Raw genomic sequence first — 19,857 nt, 5'->3', positions numbered from 1 at the left:
ATGCAAGGTTGGAGGCACTGGTAGCTTCACTTTAGAAGTATCCCATGGAATAGGGCAAGCTAGGGCGCCCCCTAGTGTTAGGAATAGGGAAGGAGTCCCTGGTCCTGGGTCACCCGACAGCTGAGTTGTGACACTAGCCCTGACCATAACAATTTTTTGATCCATTATGGATCCTATTACTGCTCTGACAGGACAATTGCAGCAGCTCAGTCTGGAGGTGGCAGATCTACGCAGTGTTGTTTTGCAGTACCCTAATACATCTGGTGTGGGAATCGCATCTCCCAGGCAAACCGTAGTGGAGCCCAAGATCGCTTTGCCTGAGAAGTTCTCTGGGGTGTGTGACAAGTTTGTAGTTTTCAGAGATGCATGTAAACTGCACTTTAGGTTACATCCTGTTTCCTCAGGTACAGAGGAGCAACGTTTTGTGGGGATAATAATCTTGCTCCTTCGGGGGGACCTCCAGACTGTGGAGGAATTTTTTCTGGCACTGGGCCTTATACACGATGACCCACCCCACATCTCCTTGGCTGAGTCCACACTGCGACAACTTAAGCAAGGAGACTGGCCTGCGGAGGAGCATTGCTGGAAGTTTCAGAGTTGGGCCACAGACACTAAGTGAAATGACCCCGCACTCCGTAACCAGTTTTGTGAGGGTTTAGAGTAAGGGTGAAGGATGCCTTAGCATTGTATGAGACTCCAGTCTCCCTTGAGGCGGCCATGTCTCTGGCAATCCGGGTTGATCGCTGTCTTCACCAGAGACAAAAGGAGACAACACCCCTGTATGCAGGAGGTCCAGGGCCAAGGAAGATCAGGGCTAAGTCTGAGGAACCCATGCAGGTGGGTGTGGCAATTCACTCTGGAAAACTGTCTGTTTGGCGCAAAGGGGGAGTGTGTTTTTACTGTGGTAAAAAGGGCCATTTCGTAGGCACGTGTCCTTCCCGACCACAGAGGTTAGCAACCTGGGTGTACTCATCACCTTTGTGGATAGGACACAATTTTTTCTGCCAGCAGAAATTCACCTGGGTAAAATAAAGGTAGATGTGTCTGCATTTCTGGATAGTGGGGCAGGGTTTAACTTGATCGACGCTAGGATCGTCCAGGTCTAAGGCATCAATCCACATTCTCTGTCCAGACTCATACCCATGATCGCCATCAACTCCGCCCCTTTGAGACAGGGGTATTTTACTCAAGTCGTCCAAGGTTTACATCTTCATGTAGGGACCATGCGATCGCACCAATCAGATCGTGCCCACTCCATGCCTGATTGCCTGAAACACTGAGACATGCTGCGATTGGCTGTGGCAGCCAATCACAGTGATCATAGTTGCTGGGGGGCAGCGACACCCCCCAGGATGCTGACACCATCTACTCTGAGGTAAGATGGATCCTGAATTTTAATGTGATCACCCGGACTTTGGTTGCATTGTTGCATGAAAAAACAAGCAATAATCCATCACTGGTAAAATAGGCCCAGGGCACAGGGATGTATTATTACGCCCAATGTCAGAAAGGGGTTAGCCACATGACCAATCACATGATCTCTCAAGGGAATCATGTGACATGTCATGTGCTGAGGTGGCCATGCCCTCTAAACTGCCCGAGACCCTGGCTACTCTTAATCCACCCCAGTAAGGAGCCATCACCCACTGTCTCTAGGGGCTGGAGTGAGAGTGTTCTACACTCACCATTGGTAGAACGAAGCCATTTATGCAGACAGATGAGCCGCTGTGTGCAGACGTTGCTTCACAGTCCATAATATTTCCCAATATTACACTCTACCTCTGCTTCCCCTCAAACAGCTCTGAATGGGCTCATTCATTTTTCTTTTTCGATATTATGAATTACTGGCAGAAATCACTGTTTGGTTGAATGGACGCTCTGAATTAGGTAGCATTAACCCTTTCACCTACATGGAGAAACTTTGTGTCTCTGGTTTACTTTAGTCTTGTTTTGTTGCAGAACAACTGATTTATTTGAGTTTAGGGTTTGTTCACATGGAGCAGTTATGGAAGAGATTTTAAATCGAGATTTGTGAATTTTAATTTTGTGAAATCTACAGCAACTATTCATCAAATTCTGTAACATGCACATTTTTATTCTGGATTTGATGTGGAGTTACCCACTGTGGATTTTTTTGGATATAATTAATTTTGGAGAGGCTGCTCCTCAGTGCAAATCTTTACTATGAAATTACATGCTTCCAACGGAAAGTTTACTTCTTGTGTGGATGAAATGAACAAGCAATTATATCCTTCTATAAAGATCATATAGAAAAAGGTGCAAAAAGGACTATGTAGCAGGATAGTAAAAAAATATAACTAAATCTTTATTAGACCAATTTAAAATACAGCTGAACCAAAAGTTAAGTCACCAGTCCCAGCAAATGGTATAATGGTAAACACAAAATGAGATTGCTTTAGCGCCAGTGTTCCCCAACTCCAGTCCTCCAGAGCCACCAACAGGTCATGTTTTGAGGATATCCTTAGTATTGCACATGTTATTAAATGCTTGCCTGTCTATGTGATGCAATTATCACCTGGGCCATACTAAGGAAATCCTGAAAATATGACCTGTTGGTGGCTCCTGAGGACCGGAGTTGGGGAACACTGCAGATAGCCAATGTACAAATAGAGTTAGTTGATTAGATGCATAAGCAGAGGAAGATCAGTACCAGTGTTGTCAATCAGTGGTATTGTGGAGAATCAGTCGACATCTAGCGATCAATTAAGCTTAGTTAACAAGCACAAAACCTATGCTAATAGAGTAAAAGCCTCAGAGGTAAGGTGAAGCAAAAATCACTAATCTAATAAATATAATTACCAGAGCTGGGAGAGAGTATGCCAGGTCTCCTACGTGGGCTTATGTCCTTGCCTTCTACGCAGAGAGTGGCTAAAAGTAATGGTATCAGCTTTTTATGCATACAGCTGACCAATGAAAAAAAGCCTTTGAAAAACGGGTATAGTTACACCAGCATAGATTGGCGAATGTGGATACTGACCATGCCCCCTGATCACAAAGTTGTTATTGTGTCCTGGACATCAAAGAGGAAGATGTGTGTTAGAGAGTCTCCTGTCAGGCTGATATCAGACAAGGTGTATAAATAAGTTCTTTCTGGGAAGTGAGTGCTGTAAACATAGAAGCAGTCAGGACAGCCAGGAGCATCTTTTTTACCTCAAGATAGAAGTGAGAGAGATACAGCACCGAACTCATCCCCTCCCCCACCTCACTGCATAAGCAAGGCACAGTTAGTTAGGTTCCCTTTAATATAAGCATATCAGCAGGATTGTGCTCAGTAACCTACAGACATTGTCAGGTTGGCACCGTTTTACTGATTAAATTGATACCTTGGTTGATAAAATCTGTCTTGTAGTAATTGTTTAATCTTTATTTTCAGTTTTAAGTTAATGATATGCTCATGCTCCGGGGCAGCCTGTGGGGGGGCATCTTCATGTAGTGCTCTAATTAGGTATTCACTAGTATGGTTTCTGACAGCTCACTGATCCCTCAGTGACCTGCCCCTATTTTACATAATAAATATTATATATATTTAAAAAAAAACAAAAATCACCCTCTGCATTCAGGTGCCGGATCGTCGATAGATGTTACTGCGCAGGCGCGGCTTGCACCATCTTATTTAAGACAATTTTTTTTTATTTCTATTACAATGGCGCTGCTGGCATCTGTGCAGTAGCAGCTATCGGCGATCCAATAGATGTTACTGCACAGGTGTTATGAACAAGTGATTCAGAACCACAATGGACCTAGTGGTTAAGAGCACACAAAGTGACCTGATAGTTACTAACATAGGACGAGCTCTGAGACGTGGGAACTCTGGTAGAAGGTTTACACAGTAAAATATCGATATTTGCAGATGATACAAAACTATGTAAAGCAGTTAATACAAGAGAAGATAGTATTCTGCTACAGATGGATCTGGATAAGTTGGAAACTTGGGCTGAAAGGTGGCAGATGAGGTTTAACAATGATAAATGTAAGGTTATACACATGGGAAGAAGGAATCAATGTCACCATTACACACTGAATGGGAAACCACTGGGTAAATCTGACAGGGAGAAGGACTTGGGGATCCTAGTTAATGATAAACTTACCTGGAGCAGCCAGTGCCAGGCAGCAGCTGCCAAGGCAAACAGGATCATGGGGTGCATTAAAAGAGGTCTGGATACACATGATGAGAGCATTATACTGCCTCTGTACAAATCCCTAGTTAGACCGCACATGGAGTACTGTGTCCAGTTTTGGGCACCGGTGCTCAGGAAGGATATAATGGAACTAGAGAGAGTACAAAGGAGGGCAACAAAATTAATAAAGGGGATGGGAGAACTACAATACCCAGATAGATTAGCGAAATTAGGATTATTTAGTCTAGAAAAAAGACGACTGAGGGGCGATCTAATAACCATGTATAAGTATATAAGGGGACAATACAAATATCTCGCTGAGGATCTGTTTATACCAAGGAAGGTGACGGGCACAAGGGGGCATTCTTTGCGTCTGGAGGAGAGAAGGATTTTCCACCAACATAGAAGAGGATTCTTTACTGTTAGGGCAGTGAGAATCTGGAATTGCTTGCCTGAGGAGGTGGTGATGGCGAACTCAGTCGAGGGGTTCAAGAGAGGCCTGGATGTCTTCCTGGAGCAGAACAATATTGTATCATACAATTATTAGGTTCTGTAGAAGGACGTAGATCTGGGTATTTATTATGATGGAATATAGGCTGAACTGGATGGACAAATGTCTTTTTTCGGCCTTACTAACTATGTTACTATGTTACTATGTTACTATGCTGACCGCAATCCCTAATCCTATCATACCACACTAGAGGTAGCCGTGGAACGCTCCTGACAAAAACCTAGGCGCCTGGGCACAACCTGAGAAACTAGCTAGCCCTGAAGATAGAAAAATAAGCCTACCTTGCCTCAGAGAAATTCCCCAAAGGAAAAGGCAGCCCCCCACATATAATGACTGTGAGTAAGATGAAAATACAAACACAGAGATGAAATAGAATTTAGCAAAGTGAGGCCCGACTTACTGAATAGACCGAGGATAGGAAAGATAGCTTTGCGGTCAGCACAAAAACCTACAAACAACCACGCAGAGGGGGCAAAAAGACCATCCGCACCGACTAACGGTATGGAGGTGCTCCCTCTGCGTCTCAGAGCTTCCAGCAAGCAAGAAAAACCAATATAGCAAGCTGGACAGAAAATATAGCAAACAAAAGTAACACAAGCAAAACTTAGCTTATGCAGGGCAGACAGGCCACAAGAACGATCCAGGAGAGAGCAAGACCAATACTGGAACATTGACTGGAGGCCAGGAACAAAGAACTAGGTGGAGTTAAATAGAGCAGCACCTAATGACTTAACCTCGTCACCTGAGGAAGGAAACTCATAAGCCGCAGCCCCACTCACATCCACCAGAGGAAGCTCATAGACAGAACCAGCCGAAGTACCACTCATGACCACAGGAGGGAGCTTGACCACAGAATTCACAACAGTACCCCCCCTTGAGGAGGGGTCACCGAACCCTCACCAGAGCCCCCAGGCCGACCAGGATAAGCCAAATGAAGACCCAGGAATTATCTTCCTGACCATAACCCTTCCACTTAACCAGGTACTGAAGTTTCCGTCTCGAAATACGAGAATCCAAAATCTTCTCCACTATATACTCCAACTCCCCCTCAACCAAAACCGGGGCAGGAGGATCAACGGATGGAACCACAGGTGCCACGTATCTCTGCAACAATGACCTATGGAATACGTTATGGATGGAAAAAGAAGCTGGAAGGTTCAAACGAAAAGACACAGGATTAAGAACCTCAGAAATCCTATACGGACCAATGAAACGAGGCTTAAACTTAGGAGAGGAAACTTTCATAGGAATATAACGAGATGACAACCAAACCAAATCCCCAACACGAAGTCGGGGACCCACACAGCGCCTGCGGTTAGCGAAACGTTGAGCCTTCTCCTGAGACAATGTCAAATTGTCCACCACATGAGTCCAACTCTGCTCCAACCTATCCACCACAGTATCCACACCAGGACAGTCAGAAGACTCAACCTGCCCTGAAGAGAAACGAGGATGGAAACCAGAATTGCAGAAAAACCGCGAAACCAAAGTAGCCGAGCTGGCCCGATTATTAAGGGCGAACTCAGCCAAAGGCAAAAAGGACACCCAATCATCCTGATCAGCAGAAACAAAACATCTCAGATATGTTTCCAAGGTCTGATTGGTTCGTTCAGTCTGGCCATTTGTCTGAGGATGGAAAGCCGAGGAAAAAGACAAATCAATGCCCATCCTAGCACAAAAGGCTCGCCAAAACCTCGAAACAAACTGGGAACCTCTGTCAGAAACGATGTTCTCCGGAATGCCATGTAAACGAACCACATGCTGGAAGAACAATGGCACCAAATCAGAGGAGGAAGGCAATTTAGACAAGGGTACCAAATGGACCATCTTAGAGAAGCGATCACAAACAACCCAAATGACCGTCATTTTTTGAGAGACGGGGAGATCCGAAATAAAATCCATAGAGATATGTGTCCAGGGCCTCTTCGGGACTGGCAAGGGCAAAAGCAACCCACTGGCACGAGAACAGCAGGGCTTAGCCCGAGCACAAATCCCACAGGACTGCACAAACGAACGTACATCCCGCGACCGAGACGGCCACCAAAAGGATCTAGCCACCAAATCTCTGGTACCAAAGATTCCAGGATGACCAGCCAACACCGAACAATGAACCTCAGAGATAACTCTACTCGTCCATTTATCAGGGACAAACAGTTTCTCCGCTGGGCAACGGTCAGGTCTATTAGCCTGAAATTTTTGCAGCACCCGCCGCAAATCAGGGGAGATGGCAGACAAAATTACCCCCTCTTTGAGAATACCCGCCGACTCAGACAAACCCGGAGAGTCGGGCACAAAACTCCTAGACAGGGCATCCTCCTTCACATTTTTAGAGCCCGGAAGGTACGAAACCACAAAGTCAAAACGGAAGAAAAACAGCGACCAACGAGCCTGTCTAGGATTCAACCGTTTGGCAGACTCGAGATAAGTCAAGTTCTTGTGATCAGTCAAGACCACCACGCGATGCTTAGCTCCTTCAAGCCAATGACGCCACTCCTCGAATGCCCACTTCATGGCCAGCAACTCTCGATTGCCAACATCATAATTACGCTCAGCAGGCGAAAACTTCCTGGAAAAGAAGGCGCATGGTTTCATCACCGAGCCATCAGAACTTCTTTGCGACAAAACAGCCCCTGCTCCAATCTCATAAGCATCAACCTCGACCTGGAACGGGAGCGAAACATCTGGTTGGCACAACACAGGGGCAGAAGAAAAACGACGCTTCAACTCTTGAAAAGCTTCCACAGCAGCAGAAGACCAATTGACCACATCAGCACCCTTCTTGGTTAAATCAGTCAACGGTTTAGCAATACTAGAAAAATTATTGATGAAGCGACGATAAAAATTAGCAAAGCCCAGGAACTTTTGCAGACTCTTCAGAGACGTCGGCTGAGTCCAATCATAAATGGCCTGAACTTTAACAGGGTCCATCTCGATAGTAGAAGGGGAAAAAATGAAACCCAAAAATGAAACCTTCTGAACACCAAAGAGACACTTTGACCCCTTCACAAACAAAGAATTCGCACGCAGGACCTGGAACACCATTCTGACCTGCTTCACGTGAGACTCCCAATCATCCGAGAAGACCAAAATATCATCCAAGTATACAATCAGGAATTTATCCAGGTACTCTCGGAAGATGTCATGCATAAAGGACTGTAACACTGATGGAGCATTAGAAAGCCCGAATGGCATAACCAGGTACTCAAAATGGCCCTCGGGCGTATTAAATGCTGTTTTCCATTCATCGCCCTGTTTAATACGCACAAGATTATACGCACCACGAAGATCTATCTTGGTGAACCAACTAGCCCCCTTAATCCGAGCAAACAAATCAGACAGCAGCGGCAAGGGGTACTGAAATTTGACCGTGATTTTATTTAGAAGGCGGTAATCAATACAAGGTCTCAGCGAACCATCCTTCTTGGCCACAAAAAAGAACCCTGCTCCCAATGGCGACGACGACGGGCGAATATGACCCTTCTCCAAGGATTCCTTTACGTAACTCCGCATAGCGGCGTGTTCAGGCACAGACAAATTAAACAGTCGACCTTTAGGAAACTTACTACCAGGAATCAAATCGATAGCACAATCACAATCCCTATGCGGAGGTAGGGCACTGGACTTGGGCTCATCAAATACATCCCGGTAATCCGACAAGAACTCTGGGACCTCAGAAGGGGTGGATGATGAAATAGACAGAAATGGAACATCACCATGTACCCCCTGACAACCCCAGCTGGACACAGACATTGATTTCCAATCCAATACTGGGTTATGGACTTGTAGCCATGGCAACCCCAACACGACCACATCATGCAGATTATGCAACACCAAAAAGCGAATATCCTCCTGATGCGCAGGAGCCATGCACATGGTCAGCTGGGTCCAGTACTGAGGCTTATTCTTGGCCAAAGGCGTAGCATCAATTCCTCTCAATGGAATAGGATACTGCAAGGGCTCCAAAAAAAACCCCACAGCGCCTAGCATACTCCAAGTCCATCAAATTCAGGGCAGCGCCTGAATCCACAAATGCCATGACAGAATAGGATGATAAAGAGCAGATCAAAGTAACGGACAAAAGAAATTTCGACTGTACCGTACCAATGGTGGCAGACCTAGCGAACCGCTTAGTGCGCTTAGGACAATCGGAGATAGCATGAGTGGAATCACCACAGTAAAAACACAGCCCATTCTGACGTCTGTGTTCTTGCCGTTCAGCTCTGGTCAAAGTCCTATCGCACTGCATAGGCTCAGGTCCATGCTCAGATAATACCGCCAAATGGTGCACAGTTTTACGCTCACGCAAACGTCGACCGATCTGAATGGCCAAAGACATAGACTCATTCAGACCAGCAGGCATAGGAAATCCCACCATGACATCCTTAAGGGCTTCAGAGAGACCTTTTCTGAAAATTGCTGCCAGCGCACATTCATTCCATTGAGTGAGCACAGACCACTTCCTAAACTTCTGACAATATATCTCTACCTCATCCTGACCCTGACACAGAGCCAGCAAATTTTTCTCTGCCTGATCCACTGAATTAGGTTCATCATACAGCAATCCGAGCGCCAGAAAAAATGCATCAATATTACATAATGCAGGATCTCCTGGCGCAAGGGAAAATGCCCAGTCTTGAGGGTCGCCACGTAATAAAGAAATAATGATCTTAACTTGTTGAACTGGGTCACCAGAGGAGCGGGGTTTCAAAGCCAGAAACAGTTTACAATTATTCTTAAAACTCAGAAACTTAGCTCTATCTCCAGAAAACAAATCAGGAATAGGAATTCTTGGTTCTAACATAGAATTCTGAACCACAAAGTCTTGAATATTTTGTACTCTTGCAGTGAGATGATCCATACAAGAAGACAGACTTTTAATGTCCATCACTACACCTATGTCCTGAACCACCCAAATGTCTAGGGGAAAAGAAAGACAAAACACAGTACAGAGAAAAAGAAATGGTCTCAGAACTTCTCTTTTCCCTCTATTGAGAAGCATTAGTACTTTGGGCCTCCAGTACTGTTATGAACAGGTGATTCAGAACCACAATGGACCTAGTGGTTAAGAGCACACAAAGTGACCTGATAGTTACTAACATAGGACGAGCTCTGAGACGTGGGAACTCTGCTAACCGCAATCCCTAATCCTATCATACCACACTAGAGGTAGCCGTGGAGCGCTCCTGACAAAAACCTAGGCGCCTCGGGCACAGCCTGAGAAACTAGCTAGCCCTGAAGATAGAAAAATAAGCCTACCTTGCCTCAGAGAAATTCCCCAAAGGAAAAGGCAGCCCCCCACATATAATGACTGTGAGTAAGATGAAAATACAAACACAGAGATGAAATAAATTTTAGCAAAGTGAGGCCCGACTTACTGAATAGACCGAGGATAGGAAAGATAGCTTTGCGGTCAGCACAAAAACCTACAAACAACCACGCAGAGGGGGCAAAAAGACCATCCGCACCGACTAACGGTACGGAGGTGCTCCCTCTGCGTCTCAGAGCTTCCAGCAAGCAAGAAAAACCAATATAGCAAGCTGGACAGAAAATATAGCAAACAAAAGTAACACAAGCAAAACTTAGCTTATGCAGGGCAGACAGGCCACAAGAACGATCCAGGAGAGAGCAAGACCAATACTGGAACATTGACTGGAGGCCAGGAAGAAAGAACTAGGTGGAGTTAAATAGAGCAGCACCTAACGACTTAAACTCGTCACCTGAGGAAGGAAACTCAGAAGCCGCAGCCCCACTCACATCCACCAGAGGAAGCTCATAGACAGAACCAGCCGAAGTACCACTCATGACCACAGGAGGGAGCTTGACCACAGAATTCACAACAGCAGGTGCCAGCAGTGCCATCTTGGAGGAAACATTTTTTTCTGTAGCAAGATGGCACTGCTTGCGCCTGTATAGTAGGAGCTATCGGATGACTGATAGTTATTACTGCGCAGGAGTGGCCGGCTCCATTTTTAAACTTTTTTTTTTTTTTTTAGAAATTTATGGATACCATCAAAAAGAATTATTAAATGCACATTATGGATGTGATCATGTTGCATCGCCAGTGCCTCTTGCCTGCAGATGGGGATATTTTTTAAATAATATATATACTAATCATTATGTAAACTAGGGGGCAGGTCACTGAGGGATCAGTGACCTGTCAGAGGCCAAACCGATGAATACCTAAGCAGAGCAACACGTGAAGACCCCCCACAACCCCACCCTGAAGCACGGGCATATCATTAACTCGAACCTGAAAGTAAAGCTTAAACAACAACCACAAGACGGATTTCATCACCAGGTATCATTTTAATCAGTATAATGGCGCTCACCTGACACTGTCTGTATGTTGCTCAGCATAATCCTGCTGACAGGTTTTCTTTAACCCTTTTACTTCCAAGAGTGGTTTGCACGTTAATGACTGGGCCAATTTTTACAATTCTGACCACTGTCCCTTTATGAGGTTATAACTCTGGAATGCTTCAACGGATCCCGGAAATTCTGACATTGATTTCTCGTGACATATTGTACTTCAGGATAGTGGTAAAATTTCTTTGATATGACATGCGTTTATTTTTGTGAAAAAAACGAAAATTTGGCAAAATTTTGAAAATGTCGCAATTTTCCAACTTTGAATTTTCATGCCCTTAAATCACACAGATACAATGCCTACAAGTAGTATTCAACCCCCTGCAGATTTAGCAGGTTTAATAAGATGCAAATAAGTTAGAGCCTTCAAACTTCAAACAAGAGCAGGATTTATTAACAGATGCATAAATCTTACAAACCAAAAAGTTTTGTTGCTCAGTTAAATGTTTATAAATTTTAAACATAAAAGTGTGGGTCAATTATTATTCAACCCCTAGGTTTAATATTTTGTGGAATAACCTTTGTTTGCAATTACAGCTAATAATTGTCTTTTATAAGACCTGATCAGGCCGGCACAGGTCTCTGGAGTTATCTTGGCCCACTCCTCCATGCAGATCTTCTCCAGGTTATCTAGGTTCTTTGGGTGTCTCATGTGGACTTATCTTGAGCTCGTTCCACAAGTTTTCAATTGGGTTAAGGTCAGGAGACTGACTAGGCCACTGCAACACCTTGATTTTTTGCCTCTTGAACCAGGCCTTGGTTTTCTTGGCTGTGTGCTTTGGGTCGTTGTCTTGTTGGAAGATGAAATGACAACCCATCTTAAGATCTTTGATGGAGGAGCGGAGGTTCTTGGCCAAAATCTCCAGGTAGGCCGTGCTATCCATCTTCCCATGGATGCGGACCAGATGGCCAGGCCCCTTGGCTGAGAAACAGCCCCACAGCATGATGCTGCCACCACCATGCTTGACTGTAGGGATGGTATTCTTGGGGTCGTATGCAGTGCCATCCAGTCTCCAAACGTCACGTGTGTGGTTGGCACCAAAGATCTTGATCTTGGTCTCATCAGACCAGGGAACCTTGGACCAGTCAGTCTCAGAGTCCTCCAAGTAATCATGAGCAAACTGTAGACGAGCCTTGACATGACGCTTTGAAAGTAAAGGTACCTTACGGGCTCGTCTGGAATGGAGACCATTGCGGTGGAGTATGTTACTTATGGTATTGACTGAAACCAATGTCCCCACTGCCATGAGATCTTCCCAGAGCTCCTTCCTTGTTGTCCTTGGGTTAGCCTTGACTCTTCAGACAAGCCTGGCCTCGGCACGGGAGGAAACTTTCAAAGGCTGTCCAGGCCGTGGAAGGCTAACAGTAGTTCCATAAGCCTTCCACTTCCGGTTGATGCTCCCAACAGTGGAGACAGGTAGGCCCAACTCCTTGGAAAGGGTTTTGTACCCCTTGCCAGCCTTGTGACCCTCCACGATCTTGTCTCTGATGGCCTTGGAATGCTCCTTTGTCTTTCCCATGTTGACCATGTATGAGTGCTGTTCACAAGTTTGGAGAGGGTCTAAAATAGTCAGAAAAGGCTGGAAAAAGAGATAATTAATCCAAACATGTGAAGCTCATTGTTCTTTGTGCCTGAACTACTTCTTAATACTTTAGGGGAACCAAACAGAATTCTGGTGGGTTGAGGGGTTGAATAATAAATGACCCTCTGAAAAGACTTTTCACAATTTAAAAAAAAAATAAACAAAGAAATAACATTCTTTTTTGCTGCAGTGCATTTCACACTTCCAGGCTGATCTACAGTCCAAATGTCACAATGCCAAGTTAATTCCAAATGTGTAAACCTGCTAAATCTGCAGGGGGTTGAATACTACTTGTAGGCACTGTATGTCACATAAAATACTTAAGTAACATTTCCCACATGTCTACTTTACATCAGCACAATTTTGAAAGCAACATTTTTTTTTGTTTGGGAGTTATAAGGGTTAAAAGTTGACCAGCAATTTCTCATTTTTACAACACCATTTTTTTTAAGGACTACATCACATTTGAAGTCACTTTGTGGGATCTATACGATAGAAAATACCCAAAAGTGACACCATTCTAAAAACTTCACCCCTCAAGGTGCTCAAAACCACATTCAAGAAGTTTATTAACCCTTCAGGTGCTTCACAGGATGTTCTGCCCATTCTAGCGAAGGTCAGGTTTCGTATCTAGCTTTAAAAAGGTTTAATACCATAGTTTTGGTTTTGCTGTGTTATAGCACCACCCAGTGGTGGTTAAATTTATTACCTGTGTTTTTCAGTAACTATTAGAGTGTTGCATTCTGGGATTCACCAAGGTATCATGGGAAGGGGAAACTCCATTTTCTCTCTGTGTATTTCCCTGGACACACGTGTTAATCTGCTGTGTTGAACTACCTCACTTACTTGCCATTCCGGTTAAGATTATCCGGTAAGACCATTATCCCTGTTCTTGCTATGTAATGTTGTACAGAGTGTGATTAACTGTATAGCAGCTAGTACACAGGAAACGTGATTTTTGGTTACCTGCTGTATGTAGTTATTATAGAAGTTGCATCATCCTGTATGCTTTCCCTGTTAGTTGCAGTCATGTTATTATTTGCCCAATACTTATACAAATCATTTGTATTCTTATAGTTTTACCGCGCTCATGTTTACCAATAAACAAGTTAGACTACAGAGAACAGTCTGCTTATTTGGGAGACAGAAGTGGTTTATGCCGTATGTCGGATCACACACACCGTATCAACGTGTATGAAGACAGAACAGTAAAACGGATTCTTGACGCCAGCTTGGCCAGTAAAACGGATTCTTGACGCCAGCGGAGGCCAGTAAAATGCAGGCTAGATACCAGCAAGCAGTAAAACAGAAGCTAACTACCAGCGGAGGATAGCAAAACCAGGCTAGACGCCAGCAATAACAAGACCACTTACACAGCCGCTTGTACCTCACCGCACAGCCTGCAGATACCGCAGCGGCCTCCATATTGCCCGCCAAGCGCTACACGTCTCAGTCTACGCTGAAGTCATTCCTACCCGCTCTGAGACGTCCTACAGCCTGCAAACGGACACACGATGTCTGCAAGTCGAGCATCCTCAGTCAGGACGAGGTCTCAAACAAGCCGCTCTAGCAAGTCTTCCTCGAAAAGGTCTGTCACCCTCGCCCGAGCAGAAGCTGAGGCGGCGAAGGTAAGATCCTCCTTCGCTGCACAAGAGATGCAGTTAAAGTTAAGACAAGCAGAGCAAGAAGCAGAAAGAGCCCGCCTGCAAGCAGATAGAGAAGCAGAAAGAGCCCGCCTGCAAGCAGAGCAAGAAGCAGAAAGAGCCCGCCTGCAAGCAGATAGAGAAGCAGAAAGAGCCTGCCAAGAAGCAGAAAGAGCCTGCCTGCAAGCCGAGCAAGAAGCAGAAAGAGCCCGCCTGCAAGCCGATAGAGATGCAGATACAGCACGCCTGCGAGCGACCTTAGAAAGGCTTTCCGCCGAAAAAGAAGCAGCAGCCGCAATAGCCAAAGCTGAGTTCTTAGAAGCTGTGGAGTTTCCCGAATCTGAGCGTGACAGCGACATACGTGGACCAGACCTTGATCGTCAGGACCCTGCTCAACGCGTCTCAGAATATGTCCACCAACATCCCGGAATAGAAGACAACTCTGATCCGTTACACCAACCAGCCTATACAGATTACCAGAGATCCTTCCTCCAAACACCGTACTGGAAGCAGGAAGGTATACTGCGAAACGACGTCGACCACCACTACCGTCTTACAGAACAGAAGGTACGGCCTCCTCCCAGACTGACAGGGACACCCTTCGCTTCAGAATGGTTTTATACAGACTTTCCAAAAGCCAGAAGCTCCTACCAGGTATGAGGATGCACCACACACACTGAATGACAACAGCACACCAGCTCATGTTGACACTTACTCAGCCACTATGAACTTTGCAAGGTTCTTTACCCGCCGGGAGCTGGTGACCAAGGGACTTGTAAAGTTCATCGATCGAGCTGAAAGCTACAGAGCTTGGCGAGCCTCCTTCCAGAACGCCATCAGAGACTTGCATCTTTCCAGTAGTGAAGAGTTAGATCTACTGGTTAAGTGGCTTGGGAGTGAGTCAGCTGAACACGCCAAAAGAATCAGGAACATTAACATAAAGTACCCACACACAGGACTTCGCATGGTGTGGGAGAGACTTGAAGAATGTTATGGATCAATAGAAGCTATAGAAAATGCTTTGTATAAAAGAATTGATGATTTCCCCAAGATAGCAAATAAGGGTTATCAAAAGCTCAGGGAACTGAGCGACTTGTTAATGGAGGTACATGCTGCTCAGGCAGAAGGTGACCTACCAGGGTTGGCATTCCTGGACACTGCCAGAGGTGTCAACCCAATCGTCCAAAAGCTCCCTTACAACTTACAAGAAAAGTGGGTCAGTCACGGGTCCCGTTACAAACAGGCTCATAAGGTGCCATTTCCTCCTTTCAGGGTGTTTGTAGACTTTGTTGCTCAGCAGGCTAAAGTTAGAAATGACCCCAGTTTCGATTTCACTATGTCATGTACCACTGCCTCCGGTGTAAAACCCAGTAAAACTAATGTTACCTCCACAGGTTTTCCTTACAGGGCAAGTAAGTCCTCTCCAGAGGAGGACAAACCTCAGGATCTCAGCAAACACTGCCCCCTACACAAGAAACCTCATCCTCTACTAAAATGTAGAGCCTTCAGGGAGAAGCCTCTAGAAGACCGTAAGAGCTTCCTAAAGGAAAACAAGATATGCTTCAGATGCTGCGCGACTACCTCACACTTACCCAAGAACTGTGAAACCAGTGTGAAATGCGCAGAATGCAGTAGTGTGGAGCACAACACGGCTTTACACCCTGGACCACCCTCAGGGGTATCGTCACGAGTAGAAGAGTCTGCCGAAAAACAGACGGACACTGACATTGACACCCCAGTGGTCACTTCTCAGTGTACAGAGATCTGCAAGGAATTTGTAGCAGGGAGATCCTGCTCGAAGATCTGTCTTGTCAGAGTATTCCCAGTGAGCCAACGGGATAGGGCAATCAAGGTATATGCAATATTGGACGATCAGAGCAACAGGTCTCTAGCTAAGTCCTTTTTCTTCAACACCTTCAACATTGCTGGTCCTGGCTCTCCCTACTCCTTGAAGACATGTGCAGGTACTGTCGAGACGGCGGGGAGAAAGGCGACCGGATTCAAAGTAGAGTCTATAGACGGTCAAACCTGCTTATCCTTGCCATCGATACTGGAGTGCAATCAAATTCCCGACAACAGGTCGGGATACCTACACCAGAGGTAGCAGCTCATCATACCCACTTGAAATGTATAGCTCACCTGATACCGGAGCTTGACCAAGGAGCTCCTATCGTCTTACTCCTTGGAAGAGACATTTTACAGGTCCACAAGGCTAGAGGACAGATCAACGGCCCACAAAACGCCCCATATGCTCAGAGACTTGACCTAGGATAGGTCATTGTGGGAGACGTCTGTTTGGGTGGAGCACACAGGCAGACATCAGTCAACAGCATGCTCACCAATACCCTCGAGAATGGACGCCCGTCTCCCTTCCAGCCATGCGAGAGCAGTTTCCTGATTAAAGAATTGCCCCACAACGCCCTTCCACCTTGTCCGTTAGCTGATCCTTCCTGTGAAGACCATGCATGCGATGGTGAGGAAGATCATATAGGGTGCACAGTTTTCCACAGGACAAGAGAAGACAACCAGGTAGCAACGTCCATAGAGGACAGACTGTTCTTGGACATCATGGAGCGGGAGATAGTAAGAGATGAATCAAAGAGTTGGGTCGCACCTTTACCATTCAAACCACAGAGGCAACGCTTACCCAACAACAGAGAACTTGTGTACAGTCGATTTGTCTCCCTTACACGCAAACTGCAGAAGTCACCAGAGACAAAAGAACACTTCTTTACCTTCATGGAGAGAATATTCCAGAGTGGCCACGCGGAAATTGCACCTGTACTTCAAGATTCCGAGGAATGTTGGTACTTACCTATTTTCGGCGTGTATCATCCGAAGAAACCTGGTCAGATAAGAGTGGTATTTGACTCAAGTGCCAGATACGAAGGTGTTTCTTTAAACAACGTCTTTCTATCTTGTCCAGACCTCAACAACAGACTTCTGGGAGTACTTCTTCGTTTCCGCAAAGATGCAGTAGCATTTATGGCCGACATACAACAGATGTTTCACTGCTTCCTTGTTAAAGAAGAACACAGAAGCTACTTGAGGTTTTTCTGGTACCGCGATAATGACCCCTACAAGGACATCGTGGAATATCGTATGAAGGTACACATCTTCGGGAACAGCCCTTCCCTTGCTGGCGCTATCTATGGGCTTAGACATTCAGCCAGAGAGGGTGAAGCAAAGTACGGATCGGATGTAAGATCTTTTGTGGAAAAGGATTTCTACGTAGATGACTGCCTGAAATCCACACCCACAGATGAGTCGGCAGTCAGTCTCCTGAAAAGGGCGCAAGAAATGCTCGCTTCATCCAATTTGAGGTTGCACAAAATTGCTTCCAACAGCCAAAAACTAATGGCAGCCTTTCCCTCTCAAGATTACTCAACCGATTTAAAAGATTTGGATTTAAGCACGGACTCCCTCCCTATGCAGCGGAGCCTGGGTTTACTTTGGGATTTGAAAAGGGATGCATTCACCTTCCAGATCAGTGAAGAAGAGAAACCTTTCACGCGTAGAGGCGTCCTGTCCATTGTGAACGGCTTGTACGATCCTCTGGGATTTGTAACTCCTGTAACTATCCAAGGTAAAATGATGTTGAGAGACTTCACCCAAGAGACGTCCGATTGGGATGATCCGCTTCCCAGTGAGAAAAGAGATTTGTGGGTAAGATGGAAGAACTCGTTAGAAGCCCTGTCAAGTCTCTACGTTGCACGACCATATGCTTCTGTGCCATCAACAGAAATCAAGATGCAAAGGCTTTGTATCTTCTGCGATGCCTCAACCAAAGCAATTGCAGCAGTGGCGTATTTGAAAACTATTGACATCAACGAACAATGCCACGTGAGGCTTGTTATGAGCCGGACAAAACTGGCCCCGCTCCGTGAACACACAGTACCCAGACTGGAACTCTGTGCAGCTGTGTTAGCAGTAGAGTTAGCTGAGCTTATCTCAACAGAAATGGACCTGGAGGTCAAAGAAATCGAGTTCTACACTGACAGCAAGGTAGTGTTGGGGTACATTTGCAATGAAACTCGTCGTTTCTATGTCTACGTCAGCAATCGGGTGCTAAGGATCAGGAGATCCACCGACCCTAAACAGTGGCATTATGTGTCCACAAACCACAACCCTGCGGACCACGCAACCAGATCCATTGAAGCAAGACACCTTAAGGACACAACCTGGTTTACTGGCCCAACATTCTTATACCGTTCGACGCCATACACGGACGAGTCAAACATCTTTGAGCTGGTAGATCCGGAGGCAGATGAAGAAATCCGCCCTCAGGTATCCGTCCTACGTACGGTGACTAAAGACAATCACCTCAAATCCCACCGTTTCAATAGGTTCTCAACTTGGAACTCGCTTGTTCGTGCCCTCGCTTGTTTAATTCATGCGGCTTGATCCTTCAAGTCAACGTCACCCGCCATCCAGGAACCTTGCAAAGGTTGGCACCACTGCAAGCTTGCCTTTACCGTTCCAAACATGGAAAATGCCAAGAACATTATAATTCGTACCATACAACGTGAATGTTACGCCAAAGAAATAGATAACCTCAATAAAAACCAACCTGTCTCTAGAGACAGTGTCTTGAAGAAGCTTGATCCAATCATCAACCAAGATGGGCTGTTAAGAATTGGAGGTCGTCTTCAAGAAGCTGAAGTGGAATTTGGGGAGAAACACCCTATAATAATTCCTGGACATCATCATGTCACGACCCTGCTTGTGCAACACCACCACGTCTTGGTGAAACATCAGGGCCGACTGTTTACCGAAGGAAATCTACGAACTGCTGGACTATGGATAGTTGGAGCAAAACGGTGCGTGAGTAAACTCATTTACAACTGCGTGATTTTTCGCAAACTCCGTGGCGGGACTCAAAAGCCAAAGTTGGCCAATCTCCCACCAGACAGACTTAGTACAGAACCTCCTTTTACCAACGTCGGACTGGACGTATTCGGGCCATGGTCTGTGGTTGCACGGCACACTAGAAGAGTCCAAGCCAACGCCAAACGCTGGGCGGTTATGTTCACCTGTATGTCCATCAGAGCAGTCCACATCGAAGTAATTGAGTCCATGGACACTTCAGGGTTTATAAATGCACTCCGACGTTTCATCGCCATCAGAGGGCCCGTGAAGCACATACGCTCCGATAGAGGTACCAACTTTGTAGGAGCAGTGAAAGAACTTCAAATTCCTTCCAACCTAGACACCACCAGTGTGGAAAGGTACTTGAATGAGCAGGGATGCACCTGGACTTTCAATCTTCCACACTCTTCTCACATGGGAGGCGCTTGGGAGAGGATGATAGGAATGGCACGCAGAATCCTTGACTCCATCTTCTTGCATGCAGGTAGCGCAAGACTCACACATGAAAGTTTGACCACATTCCTGGCAGAAGTTTCGGCCATTATTAATGCTAGACCATTGACTTCACTTTCTAGTGACTCTGAGGATCCGACCATTCTCACTCCTGCCATGTTACTTACTCAGAAAGCCAGCGTTCTCAGCACTCCACCTGGAGAATTTAGCAACAAGGACCTCTACAGACGACAATGGAGACAAGTCCAAAGTCTCTCCAATACCTTCTGGGACAGATGAAGGAAGCAGTACCT

The sequence above is a fragment of the Ranitomeya imitator genome, chromosome 5 (assembly GCF_032444005.1).
Source record: "Ranitomeya imitator isolate aRanImi1 chromosome 5, aRanImi1.pri, whole genome shotgun sequence".
In the NCBI taxonomy this organism is placed as follows: domain Eukaryota; kingdom Metazoa; phylum Chordata; class Amphibia; order Anura; family Dendrobatidae; genus Ranitomeya; species Ranitomeya imitator.
The sequence above is the reverse complement of the archived record's forward strand: the minus strand, read 5'-3'. Positions refer to the sequence as shown.